General features: G+C 45.8%; 1 long non-coding RNA gene across 1 annotated transcript; it reads right to left on the minus strand.

Moving 5' to 3' along the window:
• Nucleotides 1-2,758: 2,758 nt before the first annotated feature.
• On the minus strand, nucleotides 2,759-9,655 carry LOC148672068 (uncharacterized). The gene is made up of 2 exons (XR_015935644.1): nucleotides 8,789-9,655; nucleotides 2,759-5,288 (listed from the first exon to the last, which is right to left on the minus strand). It is a non-coding gene; the product is annotated as an uncharacterized LOC148672068 (long non-coding RNA).
• Between the last annotated feature and the right edge of the window lie 366 nt (nucleotides 9,656-10,021).

Raw genomic sequence — 10,021 nt, forward strand, 5'->3', positions numbered from 1 at the left:
TTTTAAATATTCCGAATTCCACAAGGTGACAGTGCAAGGAAGCTGAAACAGTTGATATTTGCTCCTGCAGTTTAGTTTCAGTTCAGAGGCAAGCAGCTCTGAGTTCTGAGCATAGAGCAGCTTAGTAAGAACTCGTTGAGCAAAAACTACAAAACACAGTGCCAACACGAGCCCTGGGATTCCTAACCCGGATGCTTGGAGTGGTTTTCCCTGACACTCAGGTATTCCCTGCTCATCCTTACTGAGACCTCGGCAGACTGCTAATCCTAAATAATATTAGGACCTCACTTATTTTCTATCTTTACAAACAGACAATCTTGAGGCAGGAATACACAGAATGTGATCAGTGTTGTGCTACATGTTGTTCAAAACCCAAGTCACTTGTCCTGCTGCAAACTGAAACTATTCCCTTAGTGAAAAAGTTTTTAAAAAACACTGGGGCAGGGAGCAATTGGACACAAGGAATGTTTAATCAAGTGTGTCACAGTGGCCTCGCTAACTGTGTAAGTTATTGTTACACAAAACGAGATCACCTGAAAATAAGCAGGTCTTGAAAACCACACTGTGCTCTCAGTTCGCTTGCTGTCACTCTGCACTAATTCCTGGTCTGAGATGGGATGAATTAGGGATCAGAGTCTGCTGTGGTGTCATCTTGTGACGTACGGAATATGTCAGTTTTGCAGAGGAGAATGCCGGAGATAATGTGAGGAAGAGGTGCTTGAGGCAGGCTGGGTCCAAAATTAGAAGCGACTGCCCAGAAACACTGAGGAAATACAACAGAATTGAAAATCAAAAGAGCTGCTCTGAGGCCTGTTTCGTGTCTTATTGTGCGCACAATGATTACAATTACTTGGCACCTCGGATCTAGTGTCAAGGTGAACTGTTCCGAAAAAAAAACGCAACTGTCAGGTCGTACTTGTTTTGCCTTTCTAAGACAAATAACCCATTAAAAACCCTATTAGGACCCAAGGACACACATGGAAGGTAAGAGTTAGAATGTTGATGACTGGGAGCAAGAGGCGTGTTTTACACAAACATGGCTGGTGGTTGTCAGCAAGAAGCCTCCATGTCAAGCTGTGGCAGCTGATGCAACCAGGTCTTTCAAGAATTGGCCATGGAGGAGAGATCCTTGGATTAATAAGTTACCAGTAGAAAGCAAGGCGGTCATTATGGCCCCTCTCCTGTTGTTATCCACACAGATCACCTGTGCACAAACCTTTTATTATTTTAAGAAGTGCAAATAACTTGTAAAATAACAATCATGATGTTAAAGAGGGTTGTCAGTGTGTTAAACATTTACCCTTTGTCTAAATGAGTTGTAATAAAATATTACAGCTCCTGACTGGTGATTCAGATGATGACTTTTACGTACTGGAAGTTCTGGGGAAGAATTCCTTTAATAACGGTAAGCTGAAATGGAATTCTATGACAGCCTAAGATAGGAAGTGGTCATTTTCCTAAACATCCTGCACAGATTTTTTTAAACAATACAGCAGATGGGCCAGGTTGGTAAAAAAGGAAAAACCCAGCCTTATTCAGTAATCAGCTATCCACGCCTCTGCCTTTTCTCCCACACAGAAGCGTACTACAGAAATTGTTTTGCCTGCTAACTGCTGGTTACACACGTTCCGAGTTGGCAGATGCTCCTGCTCCAGGCTCTGGGAGAGATCCAGCTGGCTTTGATGGCTAGGAATTTTCTTCCTGGTTCCAGACAGCATTCTGTGAAGCCTGATAACGTACCCACGGTGGTTTAAGGTCAGAGTGCAGGACCATGCATACTGTCTGTATGGAAAAAGATACAGTATATACACGTGTGCTGAGAGTAGCTGGGAAGCGAAGGTGTGAATTACCCAGCAAATGCACGTCGCAGGTGGGGAAAGCGAGTCATTTTTCGATGTTTGGTTATTCCTGAGCCATGCCTGCGCTGCTGTGCGTGCTGTCGGGACTGTCATCAGTTTGGCCCAACCCAGGAGACTCTCCAAGGTCGGAATTCCAGCGATGATGAGGAGGTCTGTGGGCTGTGCTGGAAGAACCGGGAGCCCTACGCCACCATTCCATTACGATGGCTCCGAACAATCTCCAGACAAGCCTGATGCGCTGCCTTCATGTGCGTGAACACACTGTGTCTCCAGGGGAGGCATGATTCACAGTGTGCGCAGTCTGCACCGCTCACAAACATTCGAGCTCCCCAATGAAGCCAAAGAGGATGAGGGCAAGAAGACAAGATGGAACTCTGTCTCTTTAAAAGAATGTGCATGTGACAACCAGATGAGCGTGTACAGAGCAGTGATTGTCAGAAGATCTGCACATCAACTCCTGCATGACTCCTGCATGTCCTTGTGTTACTATATTACTTTTAACACCTTTGACACCTGAAGAAGACTCCACGGCCGAAACATTGTTTTTTCTTTCTTCTCTTTTCAGCAGGGAATAAACCTCTTACTTGTTCCCTTGTGTTCCTATGACTGCTCTCTAAGGGCTGTGACCCTGATACATCAGAGGCCTGTGCTACACCGGTTCCTCACTCCGGTCATCCAAGCAGAGTTCAGGTTTCAGATCCATCTTCCCTTTTGAAGCTGCAGCCTTTGGGAGCAGATCACACTGCATGTTGAAATCCCCCCCCTCCCCAAATCAATCGAGCTGTTGTATTCATTTAGAATATTTTATTACAGCTTTTAAAAAGGAATATGTACAGAGTTTTATATTTCCACAACATGGCATGCAATATAGGTAAACTGAAAATACCATTTCAAAATAAAAATGCTGCTTTGTTTTTAACAGGTAAGTATTTTGCAAACATTGTGAAATGTTGTTGGTATCTGATCCCCTGTTTTAAATGTCTGCAATGCAGCAGATGTAAAACTGCCGCTGATCTTGAACACTTTCGAGTTCTTACTAGCTTGTGCTTCTACAACTCGGCTACACCGTATCACATAATTGCCTTTTGTTTTTACAATCCGCAGGGCCAGGCAAGAAAGACCATCTCACACAGCAGCTCACGCACTGGGTAGTGATCTGACCGAGTCACTCTTGTTGGTTTATACTGTATATGTTTCAAAGTGCATAACACCAGAAAACATAAACACCTGAATTTTCTCTCTCTGAACCAGGCACCTTGTTTACCTTCCAGTACGTACACACAAACAGCGTGTCTCACGCACGGGAAGAGCAGGTTTCTAACTCTTTCTCGCCAACTATTCACTAGTGAGCCCTCCGAGGGGCTTGCATGGGGGCGCAGTGTTCAGCATTGCTGCCTTGCAGCTCTGGGGCCCTGGGTTGAGTTCCTGGGGTGCTGTCTGTGTGGCATTTGTATGTTCTCCCCATGTTCATGTGGGTTCCCTTTCGGGGCTCTTGGCTTCTGGGAGAATTGGCCCTGCTGTGAGTGTGTGTGTTTGCGTCTGTGTCTGCCCTACGATGGCCTGCTGTCATGTCCAGGGCATACCCTGCCTTGTGTCTGTTGTTTGCTCGGCTAGGCTCCACCTCCAAATTGGAATAAGCGGTTAGAAAATTTGCTGTGCTTCTGTGTTTTGTGGCTTCTTTTCACTGTATCTCTGTGAGGACGATATGTTTCTCCAGGCAGGGCTTCAGAGTGACTTCTCGGCAAACTTTAGACAGTGGTGATATTCTATGGCTTCCTGAGCTCATGTTCCAGGCAGCGTTTATCTGACGTTTTCAGGCAAATAAATAAGCTAATGCAGCTGATGTTTTTAAGTACGGTAGTCTTATTTTGATTCGTCCTGGCTTACTGTAGATCTCCACGCTTAAGGACCTCATTCAAACAAATAATGAAAAAGAAATGTATATACACACACACTCACTTTTCTATCAAAATATTAAATAATGTTTTGTTCCATAGTGACTAATCCATGATCCACAGTGAACCATTCTGTCCCAAGTCATGGGAACAGCCAAGCTCCCCCGTGACTCCCAAGCAGTGTGAAGAGGTAGCAGACTGGGCTTTTTTTCTAAGCATGTTGTACACTGCACATGCTGTGAAAGAAGGCTGATCTAAGCAGTCTCACAAGTGGCACGAATGTGGGTGCATGTTCCTCAAGCGCTTTACTTAAGGCAACAGCTGACCTGTCTAATGTGTCAATTCAGACAGCCCCCAAAGGGGTTCACAGGGAATAGTTGGCAAAAATTAAACAGCCCAAACAGGAATAGCAATCTTGGCCACAATAAGATACTAAGCTGTTCCCCATACCTCAGAACTGAATCTACTGTTTTTGGTCCCATAACTTCAAAGACACATGCATTAGTCTTCCACTAGTCATCCAGAAGATGTGAACCTTCGGTAGAAATGATTCTGCAACACGCTCCTGCTGCAGTCACTGCTGGAGGTGAACTGCCTCTCTGTTAGGAGTATTCTCGAATCCCAGGACTGAACCGCAGAGTTAACCGAAAATGAAAGAGCTTAAATGAGAAGAGAACAATTGTGGGGACAGAAAGGACTGAAGAGGTTCCAAAGCATGGTTTTCAATTAAAAATTTAAACCTTTTGTGCACATCACAAAGCCTTATGCCTCTTTTTTGATCTAAGTGGACACATGGATGCTTTTGAAGACAATAATCTGTTGCAAAGCACACCTGATCCCTCGCTGATCTGCGTGACTGTGGTTGCAGGAAGCCAACGAGACCTGGCTTCCTCAGGTCTGTTTCTGCGTGCCAGGTGTGTGAGCTGGCAGCAGGAAGACCGAGGGGCGTGTGTGGGACGCTAGCCTGTGGTGTGTCACATCCTCCTGCCAGGCCAACTGCAGCGTGCAGTACACACCCAGCACAGGCCTGGCACCGGCACTGTAGTGCAGGGCTACCTGGCAAACTGCCTTTATTTTGGGGAGACCCCCCTGCCCAACACCCCTCCACTGCCCAAAACAGCAAATGATAGCAAAGAAAAGGAAAGAAAATCGTGACGCAGAATGTGCAGTGGGGATCGAGGGAGGACAGTCTCTGCTTCTCTCTGCCCAGGCACAGGAGACAGACGTCAGTCACGGGGCAACAGAGACTTCCAGCTGTTTCATTTCCTTGCAGTCTGTGCTTTTTACCTGAGCTCCAGCGTCAAGATACTTTTTAAGAGGAGAAAAGTTTCCTGGCTTGTCTGACAGCCTCATAATAAGGATCCCCGAGCCAAGAGTGAGTATTCAGTGGCTCTCGAGCGCTCCAGAGGCGAAAGGCCTGCCAGCGCAGATGGCTGGGAGCGTGGTCGCTGGGTGTCTGTAGCACTGACGGAAATACCGTCTGTCAGCCATGATCCTCACTGATACTCAACAGCCATCAACACCCAGGCACCACCTGCGGAGGAAATAAAGAAGCGTCTTTTTCTTTCTCCATTACACAGTAACATGATTTCCAAAGCCCAGCAGCATCTCCTGGCAGGGCCTGGGTGATGGATCTGCCTGCCAGTTCGATTACACCAGCGCTCCAGCTGTGCAGAGTAATGGCCTTTAAACCAGCAGTGACATCATAAATTATCTTCACATTATCTTAATGGCATCGCCTCCGTCCGCCCAGAGAGGTGCGCGCTGACACCGATCCCCTCCAGGGTCGGGGTTTAAGCTCGACACTTAATCATTTGCGGAAAAGCTTGACTTGTTTTGAAACGAAGCCTGGAGCCTGTTTCCAGCCTGCAGCTTGAAGAGAGAGCAGCTGCCTCTGGGAAGGAAGGCCTAGCATTACGCTACTCGTAGAAATGAATGCCAGGTGAGCAGTTTCAAATGGTGCTGTATTAAATCTGTTTTGTGACAGACATGTCTCTTCTGGTCATTTATTTCTACGAGAGTTATCTAGTCCTGTGAGAACAGCAAACTTCGAAGGATATAAAATGCCCTTTAAAAAACAACTCTACAAACCTCCCAGGTTGAGAGAGAAATCTACTGTAGCTTTCAGTTTTTTTAAAAAAATACAATTTTTAATGCATTTTTACATGTATCATCTTTTAAAAAAGGATTCTGTAAATGCCATGCCCAGCATAAAGAAGCATGTGATTGTGTCCTGAATTCGATTCTGAAGTAGAGCACCATCTGTGTGGAGTTTGCTAGTTCTACAGGTGTGCATTTGGGGTTTCTCCAAATGCTCTGAATCCCACATTCCCATAGCTAGGTTAATTGGTGTCTCTCTGTGCTTACATGTGTGCCCTGCATTGGACTGGCATCCCTCCAGGAATAAGCCTTTTTGTGTCTGATCTGCAGAGATCTGCAGAGTCTGTATCTTAACCTAAGAAATTCTTCTTAACGGCCAGGAGGAAGCAGCAAAAACATGTGTTTTTTGTTTGTGGGTACAAGCTGTGAAAAAAATGCAGCATATTTTGCAATGAAAAAATCATCACAGCCAGAGGCTGCCTGCCCTGAAAAAACCCACAGGCGAGCTCCCCTACACCCCTGCAATCTGACCACTTCCTGTCTCTCCTGTACGCAGTGACATGAGCTCTCTGCCAGTGCCAGTCGCCCCCAGAGGCAGGAGATAAACTCAGATTTCTACCTGTCTAATGTTGCCAGATCCTGACTGCCTGACGTAAGACAAGGAAGCAAACCAAGAAGGGAACAACAGTGGAAATGAAGAGAGAATTGTCCCACAGTGGCCGTGTTATTGCAAGCACGGTGTTTACTCATTTTGCCTATACACATATAAACCATACATATAGAAACTAAGGTTAATAGTCAAGTCTTCTGTAAATGTTCAGATCATATGGGTTTTGAAGCATGCAAAGCTCCCCAGTCCCAGTCCCAGTTCAGATTACATTTGGATGGCTCTTGTGTGGAACCTTTATGCCCCTAACTCAGCAGACACACACTTATAGGTAAGCAATATAAGGCTAGTTAAAACTATAATAACTTTAACCCGGCAACTGCCGAAAGAGACAATGTAGTCCAATGTGACTCATAACCCCATAAACTAGCTTAGTGCCATGCACAACATGTTGAAATTTGCTTTAAGGGCAGTAAGAGCAGGTGGCGGATTTCACAAAGGGCCAATAAACTGAATGTTTCTTCCTTCACAATAAACAAAAGGGCAGGCTTTCTCTGCTAGTTTACCCCCCATTTAAACCAGACAAATAAACACTACATTTCGCCTACAGTCCGTCTGGCCACGTCCGATTCAAATCCCAACCGGGGCGAGAAATCCAATTTCGGTCCCCTACAAAGTGACCTCGACTAAAAACAGAATCCAAAATACGTGGCTTCTGCTCAAGACTCCCTGAGCCCAACTGCACTATTGTTAGTATTAAGAGGCACATCATTCAATTAAAAAATAAAACTTTCCATGTTCACACCCTGCAGCCATTGACAGGAATGACATTTGTGCAGCACAACACCAAGCACAGACCAGAGCAGCCACCAACCAGGCAGGAGCTGCTGCCTTGGCTCCTGGGGATTTCCAAGAAGGCTGGTATGTGCACACGGGTGCAGAGCCGCTGTGGGAAAACTGGACAGGTTCTATTTTCTCTGGAGGCGGTCGTTTTCATACGCCAGCGATCAGGATGAGTTAGAGGGAGGTGATGACAAGCCAGTGTAAATATTATAAACGCAAATGATATGATAAAGGAAAAATGAAGGAGGTAAAAAAACAAGCAGATCTATTCTTGCCCTGCACGTGTGGTGGCATCTCTAATGGCAAGCAGAGCGGATATATAGGCTACATCTGTGGTTCTCCCTGGTTTTTTTCCAAACAAGCCCCTGCTTTCTCACAGCTCGGGCTTCCTATCAAGAACATCTTGTTCTCGACTGACACAGCACTGAATAAACTGATCCCAGGGCCCTGATTGCAGCAGAACAAGGCAGAGAGCTCAGCTCTAACGGAACAGCAGCAGGGAAGGCTGTGACAATAGGAGTAGAACAGGAGCAACATCAGTTTTTTTATTCCCTTTCTCACAGCAGAGACGTCACGGCATTGCACGCAGAGGACAACAAGGACAAGACACAAAATCCAGGGTCAGCTGATTAAACTTCGGAGTAAAGAGAATGTCCTATTTAAGACATCCCTGGCCCAGCTGCTTTTCTGGACTTGACAGCAACGGCACAGGTCTTTGGTTGTGGGGAAAAAAGCCGCCTGTTTCCATGGTTTTGTTAAACGACAGAAAAAAAGAGACTGAAGCAATTCTGTCATTGAGACAAAACACAGGCCCCTCGCAGGAAAGCCTGCTCGGGATTGTTTCTTTTTCCATGAATTGCCTTCGTTTTCATTATGGAGCTCTTATTTTGATTCCAGCATAAAAGAAAACGACATGTGTCATTAATCACTCCGTCCTGACTTTTGAGATCATAAAAACTTTGTCAACAAATGCAGATAGTGAAAAGCACACCAGAAATATCTGTCAATCTCAGTTCAGAAATGCACCCCAGAAGGCAATCGCTTAGCAAATGAACACGGAAAAAAATATTATTTTGAAAATGTCTATTTTGCTATTTTGAGGCACCCTGTACTAAAATGGTCAGCAAAACATTGCAAGTTGGCAAAACACCAGCTGTTTGAAACTTGCTGTCAGTCTAATGCCATTTAAGAAATTAAAAACCTTTTTATTTCCTGATCCAGTCAACATTGTTTTCTCTTGCCTGGGGATGACTAAACTAAAGGCTCAAAATGAATGTTCCCACACTCCTGAGCCTAAAAACACCACCACATCTCGCACTGTTGCTTGGCAACCAATTAACCAAGATGTGCACTTCCTCTTTATAGATGAGCTAAGAGAAGTGCACACTGGCCTTATGTGTTGTAATTTAAAAAAAAAATGTACATGGGGTGAAGGTTTCAAGTCAGTTCATCCTGGATTTACACTAATACTGCCTTTAACAAACCTGTTTGAGTTATCTCCACAATCAATGCCCATTCAAAGCTAATGATATCAGGGCTGCTGGCATCTGTGCATCCCATAAATGACTAGCTCCATTATAATCCTCACCAAATTCCTCTGGATGGGGTCTCTTCTGCAATGCAACCCTGAAGCGAGAATAATCCCAAGAATTAATAGATCAGACAAGTCTTTCTTCTGCAAAACCATCAAGACAAAACATATTGATAAAAAACCAAGAGAGCAAAATTGCCTTCTTCAGTGGCAGCTTATACACAAGGATGGTGAAAAGAAAGTGCAGATTTAGATATTCTTATTAAAGCACGATTCGGCGTGACGTGTTTGTTGCAGATGCAAGCAGGTCCTTCACCAGAGAGGAAGAAGAGAGGGTTAAAGATGCGTCTCCAGACTTGCCAAGATGAAGTATGCACAAGTGCAGGGCCTGTGCACTGAGCTCTATCTTGATCTCGCTGTGTCACCTGTAGGGTGAAAACAACCCTACAGGTGACACAGCGAGCTCTTCCCGTGATCGACTGGAAACAACTGCAGGCCACCAGCACCGGCGCCAACGACGGGGGCCGGAGCCTGGCGAGCTGTGCCGAGCGGACTGGGGCAGCTGGGCGGCAGAGGCGTGCCAGGGGTCTGAAAGGAAGGGAGTGTCACTCTGACAGTCAGCCTGGACTCCAGCTGTAGCCCTCAGGAAGAACAAGGAATCCTCCAGCCTGAGGGCTACAGCTATCGATTATCAGGAGAAGTCAGAGTTTTTGTCTGAATTGTTCAGGTTCGGCAAATTCTCTCCAGTGTATTCCTTGTTAAAACCGGGCCGCAGTACAATGGCCTCGAAGACAACGATTGTGCTCTTCCCAAGGCCCAGCTGGAGGATCTGCGCCTGTGACTGGAAGGTTGCCGGTTCAAATCCCGCGGCCGGCAGAGGAATCCTACTCCGTTGGGCCCCTGAGCAAGGCCCTTAACCCCAACTGCTCCAGGGGCGCCGTACAATGGCAGACCCTGTGCTCTGACCCCAAGCTTCTCTCCCTGTCTGTGTGTCTGTGTCTCCATGGAGAAAAGCTGGGGAATGCGAAAAGACGAATTCCTAATGCAAGAAATTGTAACGGGCTAATAAAGAAACATTACATTATTACATTAAACGGGTCATCCCACTAGCTGCTGTGCCATTACTGCAGCAACATGGAGAAACAGCATCGTGCCAGCTGGACGGAGATGCTTTTTACTTAATTGC

The sequence above is a fragment of the Lepisosteus platostomus genome, chromosome 4 (genome assembly GCF_059453375.1).
Source record: "Lepisosteus platostomus isolate fLepPlt1 chromosome 4, fLepPlt1.hap1, whole genome shotgun sequence".
NCBI lineage: Eukaryota > Metazoa > Chordata > Actinopteri > Semionotiformes > Lepisosteidae > Lepisosteus > Lepisosteus platostomus.